Source organism: Scylla paramamosain, chromosome 16, assembly GCF_035594125.1.
Source record: "Scylla paramamosain isolate STU-SP2022 chromosome 16, ASM3559412v1, whole genome shotgun sequence".
Taxonomy (NCBI): Eukaryota; Metazoa; Arthropoda; class Malacostraca; order Decapoda; family Portunidae; genus Scylla; species Scylla paramamosain.
The window spans coordinates 8,129,175-8,149,384 of record NC_087166.1 but is presented as its reverse complement, the minus strand read 5'-3'; the positions used below and the strand labels follow the sequence as shown (position 1 = coordinate 8,149,384).

General features: G+C 40.4%; 1 protein-coding gene, 1 long non-coding RNA gene and 1 other non-coding gene across 3 annotated transcripts in view; 2 read left to right on the top strand and 1 right to left on the bottom strand.

The window, feature by feature from the left end:
* Positions 1–15,329, bottom strand: part of LOC135107964 (dachshund homolog 1-like) — a 128,895-nt gene extending 113,566 nt beyond the window's left edge. The window contains 1 exon segment of the mRNA XM_064018455.1: positions 15,192–15,329. The gene's annotated coding sequence lies outside the window, so the exon portion shown is untranslated.
* Positions 15,330–16,167: 838 nt separating this feature from the next.
* Positions 16,168–20,210, top strand: part of LOC135107804 (uncharacterized) — a 115,515-nt gene continuing 111,472 nt past the window's right edge. The window contains exon 1 of the long non-coding RNA XR_010271999.1: positions 16,168–16,424. This is a non-coding gene — a long non-coding RNA (uncharacterized LOC135107804). The remainder of the gene's footprint in view (positions 16,425–20,210) is intronic.
* Trnas-uga (transfer RNA serine (anticodon UGA)) lies at positions 17,966–18,047 on the top strand. Its single transcript has one exon. It is a non-coding gene; the product is annotated as a tRNA-Ser (tRNA).

The window sequence follows — 20,210 nt, the reverse complement described above, 5'->3', positions numbered from 1 at the left end:
CAATTACCTGGCGGCCGTGCTTGCCTCCCCTTACCTGGCGCGACCCATTAATCTATTAGCCCACGGCCGGCCAACACGCGGCTTCCATCAAGTTACCGGGGGCTGCTCACTTCTCTAATGGGTCTGCGCCGTGATGTCACTGGTAATTCTTGTCCTCTTGTCTCACCGCGACGTCACCTCTCCTTCCTTGCCTCACAAATATATCCAGGTCAAGGGTTTGCGTAGAGACAAAAAGGCGCACGCTATTGTTGGTCATGCACGAGTGTCTTATTATAAAACCACTGACGTCATGCCCTCGTGACTGCCTTTTTATTTTATTCTTTTGAGGTGTTGCTTTGCTTCTTGTGTTTCGGTGTCGTCTTAAGTTTGTCTCGCTGCTATTGCCCTTTTATTTTTTATTTCTTCATTCCTTGGTGTCATTAAACCTCACTGAGATTCCTCGTCTTACGCCAGGGCTATTCTTCATCTCGCGTTGACGTTAGCAGGCCAGTGAACGCCTCTCTAAGGGATGCCTCACGTAACCCTCGGCCTCCTTGAAACTCGTGAGGAATCTTCATTGTATATTACGCAGATCTAATCAAGCACACTATACGCGAGTCATATAAGAGTTTACATGAAAAAAAAAAAAAAACGATAATACGCGTAGATCTGACTAAGGACAATATGCACGAGTCATATAAGAGTTTACATGAAGAGTAAATATTATACTTGAGACATGGCATTGCTACACGTCAGGAACACATGAAATAAGCGATATATGAACATGAAACCCATGGAACTTATAAATTTGAAACCATGGAGCTCGAAAGGATTGTTAGAGGTGTGCTGCCATGGCTGTATGCAATGCTTAGTCGTGTGATGCCAAATATTAATGCCTCTTTTTTGGAAACCATTACATCCCTTACTTGTGTTGGGAGCTGTGAAGATTGGCTAGTGTACATGCAATGCTTCTTTTTTTTTCCATTCAATTAATGTTTCTTTTTTCTTTTTCTTATTTTTTTATTTTACTTCTTTTATGTCAAGGAGACTGGCCAAGGACACAAAAATGAGAGCGAAAAAAAAAGACACTCAAACTGCTCCTCCCAAAAAAGTGAGATAAAAAAATAATTGGTGCTCCTCGTATGAAACTAGTTCAGAATCACAGACGAGACGCTCCCTTTAATCACCCATCGTCCACTAGTTCAGAAATTTGCCGTCCGCGATGGATATACAACCACAAAACTCATAAGAAAGTTCGCTGACAGGGGGAGCAGTGTTACCCACCCTACCGGAGCACACATTCGCAGAAAACACAGAAATTCAATGCAAATAAAACATGAGAATCACAGACCCCTTTGACTACACTCTTTGGAGATTGGTACTTTCAATGGATCTTTTTTTTTTTTTTTTAAGTCTTTTGTTGCCCTAGACTAGACTTGCATAATAAATAAAAGACAATTGGATCTGAAATTGAAGTGTTTTCTTACAACCGACATGGCTTTAAATTCACAATAACTCGTCCTTCTCCACTACTTCCTCCTAATAATAATAATAAATGACATTCGAACCTTATATCGAAGCGTATTCTTACAACCGACATGGCTTTAGATTCATAGTAACTCGTCCTTCTCCACTACTACCTCCTCCTCTTCCTCCTCCTCCGTCATCCGCTCCTCAGTTGGGTCTTGACATCATATTTGCATCAGAACATCACGCGTGACGTTCTCCTCCATAATGACTCCTGTAATTTTGACTTGAATGGGGAAGAGGTAAAATTTGAAAATAAAGGAACTTGGGAGGAGGAGGAGGAGGAGGAGGGGAAGGAGGGAGAAGAAGGAGAGGTGGAGGAGGAGGGCTGGGGGGTGAGACGGTGAATACTAATAAGATAAGGAAGAGGGAATTTTACATAATGTGTGATTGATGTAATTTAAATTGTAATTACGAGGCGATTTGGCGTGGAATTTAAACGGGTGTGCGTCGTCCCTCAGCAGACGTCAGCCAGATTTCAGAGCGGCGGAGGAGTTGTGATTTATGTATGCCTCGTGTCTGGTGGTGGTGGTGGTGGTGGTGGTATTAGTGGTTTTGCCTTTGCCTTCCTCCTATCTCTCCTCTTCCACCTCCTCCTCCTCCACTTCCACCTTGTATGAGTATTTATCTTTTTTCTCTCTTCCTCTTTTTGTGCTACATCTCGTTCTTCCTTCTCTTCCATCTCACTTTTCTCCTCTTTCTGTTCCTTATGTTTTCTTTCTTCTTCTTCTTCTTCTCCATCTCCTTCTTCCTCCACCTCCTTCTCCTGCTATTTACTGTCTTCCTCACCACCATATTTCTTTTCCTAGTTTTCGTGTTTGCATTTTTCTTCTCTTGTATAAATTTTCAGATAAATAAATGAAGATAAATTTTCTTGGTGTGTGTGTGTGTGTGTGTGTGTGTGTGTGTGTGTGTGTGTGTGTGTGTGTGTGTGTGTGTGTGTGTGTGTGTGTGTGCTCAGATAGATAGATAGATAGATAGATAGATAGATAGATAGATAGATAGATAGATAAATAGATAGATATAGATATAGATGTAGATATAGATATATATTACTTTTTTATCGATACCTAATTTGTTTATCATAAAACAAGAAAAAAAACACAAATATGCAAAGGGCAACAATAATAAATAAGCTTTCCTTTGTACCTTAAAAAGTTAAAAAAAAATCAAGAGAAATTTAAAGCAAGCAAGAAAATTTTATCCTTAATTTTTTTATCTGTATTATATTAACGAGGATTTAGTTTTATATGCACAATTCACCATTCCAATATTTAAACACTCTCACTCCTCCACTTATCACTCCACTTCTCTACCCCTCCACTATTAAATCACTCAGTAATCCACCATTTACTCACTAAGTCACTACCATTCAAAACACTCATCATTGTCACCAAGCAATTATCACCCCACCATTCCACCATTTACAAACTCCACCAGTTCCCCATTACTCCACCACTCCACCATATAAGCACTTAACCCTCCACCAGACCACCAAAATACCACTCCACCACTGCACTACCAAACCACACTACCACATTACCAAACCACACCACTCATCACATTCACACTCCACTCAACCACACCACCACCTTCACCTTCCCCACTCCACTCAGCCACACCACACCACGCATCACCACTTATACCAAACCACTTCACACCAACACTCACTCCAATAAACACACATTTTACATCACTTTAAAACAACGACGATGAGGATTTTTACATTCCGCCATGAGCCAGCGGTATTGGGGGCGGCGAGGGGCGGCGCAGGTCCAATCCCTCACACCCCAACGTAGATCCCATCCCTGAACTGGAAACCCGCTCCCTAATGCCCTCTGGGGGACGGCGAAGGGGGGGGGGGGCGAGGGAGAGATGTCCTAAGCCTCAATTATTGACTCCTGAAGGATGGGAATCACAGTCTGGGGGGATTAAGGGGGTGGGGGGTGGGGGAGGTGATGGGGGTTGTATTATTTGTTCTCTCTCTCTCTCTCTCTCTCTCTCTCTCTCTCTCTCTCTCTCTCTCTCTCTCTCTCTCTCTCTCTCTCTCTCTTTTATTATCATGATTATTTTTTTTTTCGCTGTTTTGACACGCAGCAGAATGATGTGTGATTTTTGGCTGGTGTGGCAGAATGTTCGGAGTGATCGTTGTGGTGGCCATTAACTGGGTGGTGGTGGTGGTGGTGGTGGCAGTAGTGGTAGTGGTGATAAAAGTGGTGATTTTTGTTAACTATTTTTTTTATTCTCTACTCTGTCATGAAGTATAAGAGAGAGAGAGAGAGAGAGAGAGAGAGAGAGAGAGAGAGAGAGAGAGAGAGAGAGAGAGAGAGAGAGAGAGAGAGAGAGAGAATACCACCCCAAGACAATATGAAACATTCTTTACCTACCCAGGACATTACTCTCCGCAGAGACTATATAATCCCACCACATTATAAAGACTATCAGATTGGCACAACTCTTATTATTACCCCAACAACAAAAACACACACAAAAAACAAAAAAGAAAACATAATTACAACCCCATTCCTCACAACATTATCACCACAATCTTCATTAACACCGAGACTCGAACTGGGGAGCATAAGAAAACTGGAACACGCCTTGAGCCACGGAGCATATAAGAAGCATCCATCCAACTACCACGTATCTAATCCTACAAGTCTCATCTTCGCCTCATCTTTGTCTCATCTTGGAAGGCGGTCGTAAATCTCAACAGAGGGCACCAGAGGGAACAAGAGGGTACCAGAGGGAAGCTAAAGGAAGCCCCTGGTACCCTGAGGTCGAAGTCTGGAAACCACGCGGTGATTGGCAAGGCGTTTTAGTTCAGGTAATGATGGGGGTGCCTGGCTTCATAACTCTCCGTGCGCTGTGTTTACCGTCGGCTGTGTTATGATTATTGAGGCACTCTTCTCTACTCCTCTCTGCCTCGCTCTGCCTTTGGTTGACTCCTGACTCCCTCATGATGTAACTCCTCGTCTCACATCCTTAATCTACCACACGCAAGGGGTTATCAAGGGGGCGATATACGATTCTATTCGAAATTGCTTCCTGCGTCTTGCAAATCCCCCGGGAGGTTCTGCCCCAGCCCCGTGTTGTTTTTGGGCGAGGAATAGCATTACAAGTCTGCTCTTTGCTTCTGTTTGACATTAATGCTCATGTTATTACCGAGGGCCAGAGAGGACAAGGGGGACCAGGAGGAGGAGGAGGGGGAGGAGGTTCAGGAGGTGGAGAAAGAGGGGTAAATGTTAACAGGAACAGGATAAGGAAGACGAAGATGAAGAATTACATGTTTGGCCTTTCCTTCTTAATGTTTATGTTATTACCAAAGGGCACCGAGAGGGATGAAGAGGAGAAGGAGGAGGAAGAGGAGGAGAAGGAGGAAAAGTAAACGTAAGAGGAACATGATAAGATGGTGAGCGACGAAGGGAAACATTGACCACAAGGAGGAGGAGGAGGAGGAGGAGGAGGAGGTGCAAGGTAATCAGAATAAGATGGAAAGAAAAAATACAAGGAAAGTGAAAGGTTTGCAGCATGAAAAGCGAAAATAAGGAGATAGTTGAAAAAAAATATATATATACAAAATGAAGGAACAGGTGTCTGAAAAAAAATCTTAAATGCTGAATAAAACTAATGATATTAAAGATCAAGAGTAGTAATTTTGGCAGAGAGGAATAAGAAAATAAGGCAACGAGTTCAAAATAAAAGAAGCAAAGATAATGTCAAACAAAAAAAAAAAAAAATAGAAAACATATGAAGAACCAAAACTTTCAATAAAACCAAAACTAAAAAGGAAAAACGAAAAAAAAATAAAAGAAAAAATAAGTAAAATAAACCAAAATAAACAGCCTGATAGACAGATAAGTAGCAGGAAAAGAAAAACCTATCTAATAAGAATCTTCTCATGATCTTTGCCATTTGAGACAAGAAGAGGATCAAACACCATATAATCTACGCATCAACCGCAGCTGTAACCGGTTTGTGGCTTGCAGGGGGCATTCAGTCCTGCTTTACATACGTAGTTGAAGCATTAGGGACACTTATTGCGAGATAAGTTAATGTTTTTCCTCGTTGGTATAAGAAAACTGACTCTCTCTCTCTCTCTCTCTCTCTCTCTCTCTCTCTCCTCTCTCTCTCTCTCTCTCTCTCTCTCTCTCTCTCTCTCTCTCTCTCTCTCTCTTCTCTGCATAAATATTTCTTGACATTGATATGCATTTTGTAAGTATAATGTATCGCTCACTGCCGCCAAAAAAAAAAAAGGAAAAAAAGGAAAAGAGAACGTATATATTTTCATTTTCATTATGTATGCCGTCGTCAGTGCGTTACGTACAATATCTTTATGTATTTTCTCTTCTCTTCCTTTTCCTTTCTTAGTATGGGAGTTATGAGTCATGGGAGTAAGAAGCGAGTACTGCAAAGACTGAATGTATAACTATATCACTAGAAGAGTTAGTCTGTTTATCTGTCTGCCTGTCTTCTTGTATGTCTGCCTAGTTCAGGTTTTCGCAGCAATGAGGCAATTTTCAAGACACTTTGTATAATATTGGATTTGCTTTAGGAATGTCTTCTGTAGGGACTGGCATCTTCCTTCTTCCCTTCCTTTCTTTTTTTTTCCCCTTTGCCAGCGCTCCTCGTACATTAAAAAGAGGGATAAAATTACCACTGTCCAACGAGGAATGATAACCGTAGTGAAAATCTGTGAAATGTTCAAAATTTGTGTTATATTGAAGGTTACCGGCAACGTGCAGCACTTCACGAGGCAACGCGGGTCTAGTAGTAAACATTTACAAAATATCAATGAGCATTTAATGGCGAAACTTAGACTTCTTACAAGCGAACTGTTAAAATTTGCTCTATATCTTATAAAAATGATAAAACGTCAAGTGTTATCCACTGCATATGAACGAGTATAAAAAAATAAATAAAATAAATAAATAAATAAATAAATAATAATAAAAATATAATAAATGAATAAAAAAATAATAGTAAAAAGAACTGAGGTTAAATAAGTTTGAATATAATGAATACAATAAATGAGTTGCAGCTGAAAGTTAATTCTAAAAAAATAAATAAAATAAAAATCACACCTTTTTCATGGATAAGTCCCGTTACACAAAAAAAATATGAAAATAAATACACATAAGTTTAGATTTAAGAAAATGAATAAATAAAAATAAAATAAAATAAAATAAATAAATAAAATTAAATCAGCAACCTCAGCTTAGATAAACTACACAATTTACCATTTCTTCTTATAAATCAATATACTCGTATATATATATATATATATATATATATATATATATATATATATATATATATATATATATATATATATATTTTTTTTTTTCACATACCACTTTTTTCCCTTCTTTTCTTTTCTCTCTCTCTCTCTCTCTCTCTCTCTCTCTCTCTCTCTCTCTCTCTCTCTCTCTCTCTCTCTCTCTCCTCTCTCTCTCTCTCTCTCTCTCTCTCTTTTTTCAGGAAGAGCTTCAGGATTCGTACCCGGAGAACTTGGGGCAGGAGGAGACATGGCTGTGGGTTCGCTCGTCTCCTGCTGACTTAAACAAGGACTCTGGCAGGAGGGAATCACACGTGCCAATGACAGCCTTCATAAAATTAACATGTTGAAGGCGGTGGTGTGGCAGACTGGTGGTGGCGGTGGTGGTGGCGGCGGTGGTGTGGTGACAGCTAAGTGACGGCTCTTGGAAACTCCTCCTCCTTTCGCTCTTCTTCTTTTCTTCTTTTCTTTTTTTCTTCTTCTTCGTCTTTTTTTCTTGTTCGTCTTTTTCTTCTTTTGTTGTTGTTGTTGTTGTTGTTGTTGTTGTTGTTGTTGTTGTTGTTGTTGTTGCTGTTGTTGTTGTTCTTCCACCATTTATTCTTCAGCTACTCATTGTTTTTCTTGTTCTTGTTCCTTTTTTTCTTTCTCCTCCTCCTCCTCCTTCCATCTGTTAATGATATTTCCTCCTCTTTCTTCCTTTTTTTTCATTTTATTCTTTTATTCTTCTTACATACATCTTTTTTCACCTTCAGTAAATTTCATTCCCTTTTCATCTTCCTTGTCTTGTCCCTCCGCTTCATATTCTTATGCCTTCCGAAATTTTCCTTTCCACATGTGTCTCGTTCGTTTTCTTTTTTTTCTCTCTCTCTTATCCTTTTCCTCATGTATATATTTCAACGAAGAGCCACGTCACGAACTACGGCTTCGAGGAAATCACGAATTCTTCAGTTCTACCATGAAGCAGAAATGGATAACTGAACAAATTTTTCTTTTTTTTTATACCACGGATTTACTTTGCGAAATTTCAAAGATCTACTACTAAAAACTAATTCCTTTTGGTATAACTCACGCGGTGCTTTAATATTTGTGGTTGTATAGCATCAAACCATAAGAAAGTTAAGCAATTAGTTAAGTTAGTAAGTTATTGACCACATAATCCTCATACAGGCTAAATCCACGTACTATATCATAAATAACATAAGGACAAGATACATCGATTCACCACAAGCCAAGGATACTAGGACAGAATACTTTTAACATACATACACCCATTCACAATCATCCCTTCTCCATACATACAGTACCGTACCCCGCCACACGCTACACACACACACGCACACACAACACACAAGGCCACATATCACCAAACATTTATTAAAACATTTTTCACTTCAAATTCCTCGTCACTCCAACGTTTGCCGGTATAAAAAAGGAAGAAAAAAGAGAAAGAACGAGCGAAAAAATAGAAAAAGAAATAAAAAAAGACTGCTATGGAAAAAGATCCCACCACGTTGCATCACAAAATGGCAAAAGAAAGTAATGAAAAAGGATGAAAAGGATGAAAAACAGAGAGAGAGAGAGAGAGAGAGAGGAGAGAGAGAGAGAGAGAGAGAGATAGAGAGAGAGAGAGAGAGAGAGAGAGAGAGGGGAAAAATTTTGAAATGGAAAGAGGTTGGGCGGAGTTAGTTGCCAATTCGTTCATTATATCACCGAGACAAGAGCCACATGTCGATACCAGAAGGCGTGTGTTCGTGTTCTCAAAAGCTAACAGTTTTAAATACACTCTTTTGGGGGGGGGGGGGGCGGGGTTAGTTTTTTTCTTTTTCTCACTTTTCTTTTTTCTTAGGAGCGAGGGAGCGGGAGAGGGAGGGAGAGTGAGAGATAGAGAGACAGGAAATGGGCGGTGAAGGGCGTGAGTAAGGGCGTCGGTGGCAGAATGAAAGGTGCCGGTGAAGTTGAGGGTGAGGGACAAACATGCCGATTCCAATGTTTTTCACCTTTACTCAGTCCCGCTAAGAGGAAGAAAAAAAGAAGCGAGGGTTGACAAGTATAATGAATTTAACTTTCTTTCCTTTACTCAACCCCAGGGACGTTTGATAGAGACAGGCAGCAGAGACAAGACAGTAAGATTGGATCAATACACCGAATCCAACACCTCTTCATTCGATCCCTTAAATTAAGATAAAGAGACGAAGGGATGAAAACAAAACAAAACAAAACATAAGCATAATGAATCAAATTTTTCTTTACCCAATACACAACAAATAAAAATGAAGAAAAAGCAGAAAAAATAGCGAGAATTGATAAGTATAATGAATCTAATTACTTATCTTTTCTCAGTCCTACGAAAGATGAGCAAAGAGACGGAGAGGAGAAAAGAGTGCCGAGAATACACAGTGTACATAAGCAACATTTTTTTTTACTAATTCCAAAAAATAAACGAAAAGTAATAAACGGAGAAAAAAGCTGCGAGTTTGTAAATATACCGAATCCAAAAGATTTTATTATATTTAAGTCATAGAAAAAAGACGAGAAAAAATAAAACAGTGAAAACTGAAAAAAAGTCACTGTAAAAAAAATATATATATATATTGAGGCCAAATATATAAAATCAAAGCCACTTGTAATAGAATTTCATCCCACGAAAATAAGTAAATAAAAAAAACAGTAGTGAAAAATAGTGAAAAAAAGAGAAAGTAAAATAAGTAAATAGACAGACAGATGCATAAAAAAAATCCTGACAAAACAAATGAATCCCAACTCCCTTTTCCATTCAAACCTACAAAAAGAAAAGGAAAAATAAAAATAAATAAGAAAGAGAAAACTAAAAAAAAAAAAAAAATCCTTGCATTAAAAGAAGAAGATAAAACCAGATCTATATAACCTTTCCTTTCCTGCTCCTTGATATACATACTATAATATCATGAAGGTAAAAGAAAGTTATATTTATGGGCATTATTTTTAGAGAATGAATTTCACGGGTTCACTAAAATAGGGTGATAATTACACGCTCTTGGATTTAATGGATGAAGGTGGCGGTGGCGGTGCTGGTGGTGGTGGTAGCGGTGGTGGTGTAGGTTACATTCTGGCGAGGTGTTACGTGAGGAGGAGGAGGAGGAGGAGGAGGAGGATGACAACAATGAAGAAGAAAAAGAAGAAGAAAAAGAAGAAGAAGAGGATGAAGAAGAAGAGAAAGGGGAGGAGGAGGAGGAGTAGGAAGAGGAGGAGGAGGAGGAGGGAAGGACGGAGTAGGAGTAGGAAGAGGAGGAGGAGGAGGAGGAGGAAAGGACGGAGCAGAAGGAGAATGACTGCGAATAACAATAACAATAACTACAAAAAGAGGAGAGACATAATAAGAAGAATAGCAATGAAAACAAAGATAATAAAGAAGAGGAGAAGGAGGAAATCAACGATAACAAAGAATAAGGAATGTAGCTAAAAGAGGAAAGACAGAATAAAGAAGGTAGAAGAAAATAACGGATAATGACAATAAACAAAAGATGAGAGACAGAACGAGGAAGAGGAGGAGAATCAGGCAGGCGAAGGAGAAGAGGAAGAGGAGGTAGTGTGGAGACAATACCAGGAGAAGACGACAATGAATAAAAATAACAAATTAAAGAGAAAACGAGGAAGGACAGAACGAGGGGAGAAGAAGGAAACGAGGAAGACGAGGCTGTGTGGATGAGAGAGTAGGAAGAACATAAATAGGACAACAAATAAAAATAATGAATAAAAGAGGAAAAGAGGAAAAACTAAATGAGGGAAGAAAAGATGGAGAGAATGCTATAACTGAAGAGACAACGTAGGAAAGCAAGAGAAACAATATCTAAAGGAGGAAAGATAGAGTAGAGGAGAAATAAAGACTGGGAAGAAGTGGGACTGAAAGAGAAGAGGAGGCAGAGAGCAAGACACACCATACAGAACACCCTATTAAGACCTTCCACCTCCTTCCCGATCTTTACTGAGAGGGAGGGGAAGTAGACGAGAAGTAAAAGGGAAGCAGAGAGAAGACCAGTAGGGGAAGTGACACTGAAAGAAAGAGAGAGGAGGCAGAAGGCAAAGGGCACCATACAGAACACCCTATTAGAAGCCTCCACCTCCCTCCCTGCTCTCAATAAAGACAGATCCCTAATAGCAGCAGCGGGTTTATGAAGGCGGTGCATTCATAGCTCGTTTGAAGGTAATGGAGAAATCAATGTAATTATGCAATCAATGTAATTAGGCAGTGATGTAGGTAGGTAGGTATCTGATGGGGTGCGCGTGGGAGTCAAGGATCAAGAACTGTGACCTGCTCCTCCCCTCACAGTCCTGCCCAGGTATCGCCCCTTTATTACTGATGGACTACGATAGCACCTGAGGGAGAGCCGCCTGACGAAGGGATGCCACGTGTCCTGCCTACTGATTATAAGGGTGATGGCGCAGGAACGTGGGTTATGGCTTCATGAAGGTGTGTGTGTGTGTGTGTGTATGTCTGGTATTCCTGTTATTTAAGCTGGTTTTATTATTTTTTTCTGTTCTTATTAGTCTTTTTGTTCTCTACACGTGTTTTGTTTATGAAATGGGTAGTAGATTAATTAGGGCCTTGTGTTCTATATTGTGATTTTCTTTTTTATTATTTCTTCCTTGTTTTGTATGATGCGTACATTTGATTTTTGTTCGTGCCTTTCCTTTTCTTTCTTTTTTTTTTTTTATCTGTTCATTCTTTCATCGATTTCTCCGTGATTGAGTGGTTAAGGGATTACTGCGCTAATTCCTGTACAACTCTTTTCCCTCTATTGAATTATAAACCGTTCTTCTATTACTTCAGTTACCACCACCATCACCACCATCACCACCACCACCACCACTGCCACCACCAACACGCCATATTCAGTCTTCCCCCCTTCCTCCTTTTCTCCTTACATACACCACTGCACCACCACTACACTCCTCTCACCACCACCACCACCACCACCGTCTCATCCTCATGCTTCACCGGCACTTTATATTCCTTCCGCACCACCACCGCCTCATTCACACCTCATTACCAGATTACGTAAGTACCCTCCATTATTACCTCGCCACACCACACTGCACCACCACCACCACCACTACTAACCAGGCAGCTGCATTATTCTTAGTCTCCCTAACAGCGACGATAAAGACATTATATAGATTTTTCCTTTTTTTTTTTTTTTTTTTTTTCGTTTTCTCTCACAGACAAAAAGGCAAGCAGGCCAAACCGTCCCTTATCAGTCTGTTATCTGCGCTTCTATCGATAATCGCCACAGCTGCTCCGAAATCAATATCATTACCTAATAAAGAGGGGACTGGGGAGGGGGAGAGGAAACCAGAGGGAGGGAGAAAGGAAAGAGAAGGAGAGGGAGAGGAAAAAAATAAAGGGGGACATGACATTCTCGTTAGTGACCCATGGGAGACTTGGCTATAATCCCTGCTTCCGTTTTCTTTCGCGGGAGTTTTGTAAGTGGAAGAATATTATGGAATTTCAGTCTTCGTTCTCATTTCGATGGCACGGCAAGGTAAGGCGGAAGAGTAAGGGATGTGAAAAAGAAGGAGTAAGAGAGGAAAAAGAGAAATCTTGTTTACGTGAGAGGGAGAGAGAGAGAGAGAGAGAGAGAGAGAGAGAGAGAGAGAGAGAGAGAGAGAGAGAGAGAGAGAGAGAGAGAGAGAGAGAGAGAGAGAGAGAGAGAGAGAGAATTTCTTATTACTAAAAAAGAAAAAAAAACTTGTTACCTTAAACTCGTAAAACAGACTCTGTCTCTCACCCTCTCTCACCCTCTCTCTCTCTCTCTCTCTCTCTCTCTCTCTCTCTCTCTCTCTCTCTCTCTCTCTGACACTCCAAAAGAAAAAAAAAACAGAATAACACAAAACGCAGATAAAAAAAGAAAAGTTTCCCCGCTCATGACAAATAATGAGAATTAATGTCTGGTGTGACTATTAAATGTTATGTCTAATTTTACCTTTCCCCTCGCCCTACCTGTGCTGCGTCCCGCCGGCTTAATGAACCCGCCTCACCTGCTTCCCATTCAGGTGTTCAGCGGAATTCACATGGTAGAGATTTGTGCATACGTGTGTGCTGATTTACCTGAATTATATACATCTCGAAATTATATATATTAGCGTGCAGTAATATATCTTTGTTTAAGCGTGTTTTTATCATATATTTTGCTTGCATGTGTGTGTCTGTGTGTGTGTGTGTGTGTTTTGTGCAGCTCTACTCGTAAAGTTACATTACAGCTTGGGGATTTAATAATTCACGGGGTTAAATACCACTGTGTGTGTGTGTGTGTGTGTGTGTGTGTGTGTGTGTGTGTGTGTGTGTGTGTGTGTGTGTGTGTGTCATAAAAATAAATCCACCGCACACTGTTTTTCCTGATTTTTATTTCTCCCTCCCTGCCTTTCCATCTCAGCTCGATGTCCTAAGCCCTTCACGTATCTGGCAAGCTTCCTGTTCACGTCGCCACGCTCAAAAATACTCCCGGATGCATTTCTTGTCTCTACTCCCTCTGTACTTCCTCTCTACTCCTCTCACTCCCACCCGGATACCTCTCCGTCTCCCCCTCCCCACGCTCTCTCAGTCCCCAGACCAGGAAACTGCAATGTTGGGGAGGGTGTGAGTTTCGGTGTATGGTTTCACGTGGGTGTGTTGAGTGGTAGCGTGAAAACACAAAGGAATGCAAAGGAAGAAATAATATTAGCTTTTTTTTTTTTACTTATATTTCATCTTATTATTATTTATTCATTTATCTATTTAATCTATTTATTTGGTCGAATGTTGGTTTCTCTTTCTTGGTAATTGCTGCCGGTAGTTTAACGTTGTTTGTTATTGTTACTTTGTTATTATTATTGTTGTTATTGATAGTAGTTTATTCTTGTTAATGTTATTCCTTCCTTCTTTCCCAGTTGATGTTGTTGTTGATACTTTATTTGGTGCTTTTCTTTATATATATATATATATATATATATATATATATATATATATATATATATATATATATATATATATATATATATATATATATATATATATATATATATATATATATATATATATATATATATATATATATATATATATATATATATATATTTTTTTTATTTTTATTTCTCTCTGTAGTCAATCGGTTCGGCAAGCTAATTCACACAGCAAATGTGCGGAACAATTGATAACGAGCTAAAATGAAAAAAAAAAAAAAAAAAAAAATACAATTTATCGTCTCTTTCTTCGTGTGGTCTATTTCTATCCCTTTTTATTTTCCTTTTAACACCTTCCCTCCTTCCTCTCCTTCCCCTACTTCCTTCTCTCCCTCCCTCACTTCCTCCTCTTCTCTATTACTTCCACTCTTCACTTTACGTTCCTCATTTACTCTGATTTACTCTCACGTTTTCATATTAGCGTGTAAATCAGCGAGGAACCATATGTTTACACACACACACACACACACACACACACACACACACACACACACACTTACAGACACCTTAACACAAAGACCACAAACTACCTACAACACGAAAACAACATGAAAACAAACAAATAACAAAAGAAACATGAAAACAGTCCTATTCCCAAAATAAAACCCCAATAATAACCCAAAAACCCCCACCAAGAAACACAAAATGGCAACACCACCACCACCACCACCACCACAACCTCCCCTGCACCAAAGAGAATAAGAAAGAGAAGCAAAACAACCACAGGAACGTAAAACCCTAATATTCAAGCGTAATTTCCACCCTTACCTCCCATCCCCAGCCTTCCCCAACCCTCCCCGCCCCTAGAAATGATAAAGCTCGCACACATTTGGCGCCGCATTACCGTTCATCAGATAATTACACTCATATACCTGGTAATTAAGCAAACATTTCCACACCGGCCCGTTTCATTCACCTGGGCTGATTAGAGGAACAGGTAACGTACAGTAATGACACCTTGCAATGGGCCTGCCGCCTTCACTGCACTCCTTATGCTATGCCTCTCTCTCTCTCTCTCTCTCTCTCTCTCTCTCTCTCTCTCTCTCTCTCTCTCTCTCTCTCTCTCTCTCTCTCTCTCTCTCTCCTTAAGAACACACAAAAGAAAGGTAGTAAAAAAAGACTGCCCTTATTACGTTCGATTATACGGAAAATCTTCTAATAGCTTCACATACGAGAGGAATTCTTCTCTATGTACACATGAATATCTCCTTATCGTGTTATTATGAGGCTCTTACACTATAACTATAACCCAACTAACATTTGAGGACACATAATGCATGAATGAAATAAAAGAACCAGAAAATGTAGGAGATGAAAACGGTTATGAATTTTGGCGGGAAAAGTAAAGGCAAAATAAATAAAATCCTATCTATCCCTCTCTGTCTTACTTTACTAAGCACTTAACACTTAAACAACACTTTCAAACACTCACCATGCCGAGGAGACACCTGGAGGAGGGAGGTGGAGTGGGTGTAGCTGCAGGAGGCGGTGGAGGGGACGAGAAGTGGTGCTGGAGGTGTGAAAATACAAAATCTTAGTTTATTTATCTTCACTCCACCTACCATACGCTCTCACCGTAGCCTCCACTACACCCAGGGGCACCGCGCAACACTTACGAATCTTGGGGCACTCGGAAATACTGAGCACTAACACGCAACGCCTTGAAATAAGAAATGAACACTCCCACCCGCCGCAACAGTAGACCGGCTAACTGCGCAGCTATTTTGTTTCTTTATCGCTTCCATCGGGGTGCCGGGTTAAGTTCAGAATAATTCAGTTCATTGATTTCATTGCTAGTTCCTTCCTTGTGTAGGTTATAATAAAAAAAAAAAAATTTTCTTGCCCAAAAATAGATAGTCTCTGTCTTGAAAATAATAAATAGGCTAGGGTTGTCTTCGCAAAACTCTCTCCCATGTAGTGTTTTCATTGGGGTGCTAGGCTAAGTTCGGTTAAGTTCAGAATAATTTAGTTCATTGATTTCATTGCTAGCTACTTCTTTGTGTAGATTATGATTTAAAGAAGTATCTTATTTTCTTGCCCAGAAATAAATAGTCTCTGTCTTGAAATTAATTGACTAGGGTTGTTTCCGTAAAGCTCTCTCTTGTTTCGTATTTATCTTTAGCTAATCCCGCTTCCAGACTAATACAATAGAAAATGAAATATAAATTAAATAAATGCACTTGAATACACCAAGAAAAACGACTAGAAACCTGTACAGTAGTAAAAAATAGCTAATACTCGATCTATTTACAAGTACAACAATTTCCATCCTCGTAAAACAATAATAATCATCGCGCTTTGTCAGCATGCAGAGGAGTAAGTGACCCATTAGCCAATCAGAGAAACGATACAGAATGCGTCATGGGGTCCAGCGAATCAGAGAACATTCCTTCAGACCCTGCGCCGTTTTCTTGGGAGGAGTACGTGTTGGTCAAGTGGGATTTAAATTTCTTGGGGTTTTTAAATGTTGCGTGTTGTCTGTGTTGATTTCCGAGTGTTATTGAGTGTTGCTAGACTCCCGAGTGTTGCGTGGCGCCCCTGGGTGTGGTGACGGTGGTGATGAAGGAGTGTGTTGAAGGTGGTGGTGAGAATTACTTCGTTTCTCACCATTCCACCTCGTCCTCCATCTTCCCTCCTCCCCCTCCTCGGCCTCTCCCTTGGCGTGGTGAGTGTAAGAATTATTGTTTCCTTTAAATGCCATGTTATGTTTTGTCAGTTATGGTGAAGTGAGTTTTTTTTTTATTTCATGGTGAGTTTTAGTGTATACTTATTATTTTACTTTCTTCAACTGTTTTCGCTAAAAAATAAAATAAATAAAATACCGCTAAGATCATCACCTCTTCCACTTCTTCCTTCTCCACCTTCTCTTCCACTTCTTCCTTCTCCACCTCCTCCTCCTCCTCCTCTGTCTTGGTATGAGATGTTATATCTTATTCTAATATAGCGAAACTTTTTTCTTATGGCAATTTTGTAGTTTTTTTTTTATTGTATATCTGTTCCCGCCATTTTTTTTATTGTATATCTGTTCCCGCCAAAAAAAAAAAAAAATTCCAAGTTCACCTTTCACATTTCAGGTAATCCTCCATGCATTTCCTGGGTCCTCTTTTAATTTTCTTTATATGTAGCTATTTTGTCATCATACGTGTGCATAATTGCTGGTGTCACCTTCCGTAATTAGTACTTTTGAATATACCAACAGCACACAATTCAATGATCATCTCTACTGGGCTTTTGTCTTTGTTGTTATTGGCCAGTGTTCCCCCCCCACTCTCTCTCTCTCTCTCTCTCTCTCTCTCTCTCTCTCTCTCTCTCTCTCTCTCTCTCTCTCTCTCTCTCTCTCTCTCTCTCTCTCTCTCAGATAATTATGCCAGCCACCTCCACACCTTCCCACTTATCGTTTCTGTGCATACATTAATAGGTAATTAACTCATCTGTGCATGTTTTTCGTATGATTATATTTGTTTATGATTATGTTTACTTGTGCAATTATTATTCATTTATGTTCAGTCGTTCGTTCGTTTATTATGATTCTGACGTATTTTAAAAGCTATGAACAACAGTGAAGTAGGAAGGAGTATTTTATTTACATTTACATACGTAGCTGCTAATTGTTCCCGTAATATTGAGAGAGAGAGAGAGAGAGAGAGAGAGAGAGAGAGAGAGAGAGAGAGAGAGAGAGAGAGAGAGAGAGGAGGTGGAGGAAGAGGAGGAGGATAAGCTCACACAAATATAGCTACTGAATGTCCCTAATTGACGTAGAGAGAGAGAGAGAGAGAGAGAGAGAGAGAGAGAGAGAGAGAGAGAGAGAGAGAGAGAGAGGAGGGAAGGGTAGGAAGCTATACCGTCACCCTCTCTCCCATTTTTCACTCTCCCCTTACATTAAAGTAATTACTAAGACTCAGTTGTATTCCTTAGGGTTAATCTAATTTCTAAACTTACACAAATCAAGAAGAACTCAGAGGGAAGGCAAATGGTGGAATTAGATTTTTATGAATATTAATACACGGGAGAGACAGCTGAGGCAGGGCAGGGGGAGGGGGATGTGTGTGTGTGTGTGTGTGTGTGTGTGTGTGTGTGTGTGTGTGTGTGTGTGTGTGTGTGTGTGTGCGTGCGTGCGTGCGCTTGTTTTGATCAGACAACATAATATGACATGAATAAAATATATTATTTATATTATCTTCTCTGTTATTACCAGTCATCTTCAGAGCTGCGGTGTCCGAGTGGTTAAGGAGATGGACTTGAAATCCATTGGGCTTTGCCCGCGCAGGTTCGAATCCTGTCCGCAGCGCAGGTGTTCTTTTTTAGGATGTCGAGAATTTGAGTGCCCATTGTGTCTGAAGTAAATGGAGCGGCGGACACATTTGCGGGAAACACATCCAGATGACAGCCACGTGAGTGTTGGTAACGTTGTACTAACACATTTATAGATAGGAATGATAGGTGGATATGGATGTGTATGTTTTATTTTAGTACTGCCACGCATAGGCCTAATGGTTCCTTGCAGCGTCCCTTATCATGTTCTAACACTCCCATTACCTCGCCGCCGCCTCGCTCGTCACCGTGTCATTCTCCTTGGTCTCCCCTCTGCTTCTCTCTCAGCAATGTCAAATGATCACTGATGTCTTGCACTTGTCTCTTACTGATCAATGAAGGTAACCGAGTCAGAGCATTAGGTTTTCCGTATATTTATCTATCGTACTCAACCAAACTCCTCATTAATAGATACCTAATGTTTTAGCATCACTTCTCGGCTGTAATGGAGTTTAACGTGGCCCTCAACGATGTCAAAACGTTTACGAATACGGCCCTAAATAAACTGAAACGATTTTCTTTACACATCAGATATTAAAGAGGAATTTGGTTGAGTATCTGGTTCGTCAATAGAAATTAAAAAAAATATAAAAAATGAAAACCTGACTTATCACCTCAGTCGTCTTTCCAAACAGTAGTGATGGGAAAACAAAATATTTAAAAATACAAGCCATCAACCCACTTCCCTCTCCCCCAACCCGACACTCACCACCATCTCAGCATCAGGTACTGCAATTACTTGACGTGTTACAGCCCCGGCATCCTGTCCCGTCACCCGACTCCCACGTCACCTCGTCTCTCTCTCTCTCTCTCTCTCTCTCTCTCTCTCTCTCTCTCTCTCTCTCTCTCTCTCTCTCTCTCTCTCTCTCTCTCTCTCTCTCTCTCTCTCTCTCCCTGCTACGCTTTCACTATTTATTTGATAATTTCATGCCTCATTTTATTATTTGTTTACTAGTTTATCTATTTTATTAATACCTACTTTACTACTTCCTCTTATCCTTGTCTCAGATATTGTTTATTTTCTCTCTCTCTCTCTCTCTCTCTCTCTCTCTCTCTCTCTCTCTCTCTCTCTCTCTCTCTCTCTCTCTCTCTCTCTCTCTCTCTCTCTCTCTCTCTCTCTCTCTCTCTCTCCCATCTACAGTAAATAACACTTTAATATTTTCTTTCTTTTTTTCGCCCATCTCATATTTCATCTCATTTGTTGTCACCTGAGCTTGCGTACCTGTGCTTGAGCTTACCTGTGCGTCCATCTCTTAATTATCTCGTCAGCCACCCCTCACCTGGCGTCTCCCGGAGCACCTGCAGGTAGGCGGGGGCCCCGAGGTGTGATTATGCCCGTTCCATGATTAATTGCAATACATGGTTAATATTTTTCCTACATTCCCCCTAATTACGTTTACGATCAAAAATTGAAGAGGCAAAATTTGAGAGAGTAGGAAACCATCAATCTTTTGAGGAAATCATTATCAGCCTCAACCATACATTAGCCCCCCCATTCTCTCTCTCTCTCTCTCTCTCTCTCTCTCTCTCTCTCTCTCTCTCTCTCTCTCTCTCTCTCTCTCTCTCTCTCTCTCTCTCTCTCTCTCTCTCTCTCTCTCTCTCTCTCTCTCTCTCTCTCTCTCTCTCTCTCTCTCTCTCTCTCTCTCTCTCTCTCTCTCTCGCTACTTACTTCCTCCTTTCTCCTTCTTACTTTTTTTCTCTTTACATAATTGTTTTATCTTATGTATATTATTGTTTTCTTTCTTTATTTGTTGTCTTTCCCTCTTGTGTGTGAGTGTGTGTGTGTGTGTGTGTGTGTGTGTGTGTGTGTGTGTGTGTGTGTGTGTGTGTGTGTGTGTGTGTGTGTGTGTGTGATAAAATATGATTGGAGGAAGAGGAGGAGGAGGAGGAGGAGGAGGAGGAGGAGGAGGAGGAGGAGCAGGAGCAGGAAGAGGAGGAGGAGGGGGAAAAGGAAGAGGAGGAGGAGGAGGAGGAGGAGGAGGAGGAACCAGCAGAAGGAGGATGCGAACGAGAAGGAATTGTTTCTAGCGAAGTGAAGAGGAGGAGGAGGAGGAGGAGGAGGAGGAGGAGGAGGAGGAGGGCACGTCCGAGAAACAGGAGGCTCGGCAGTCATTACCGAAATTTACGATGGAGTCCAAGC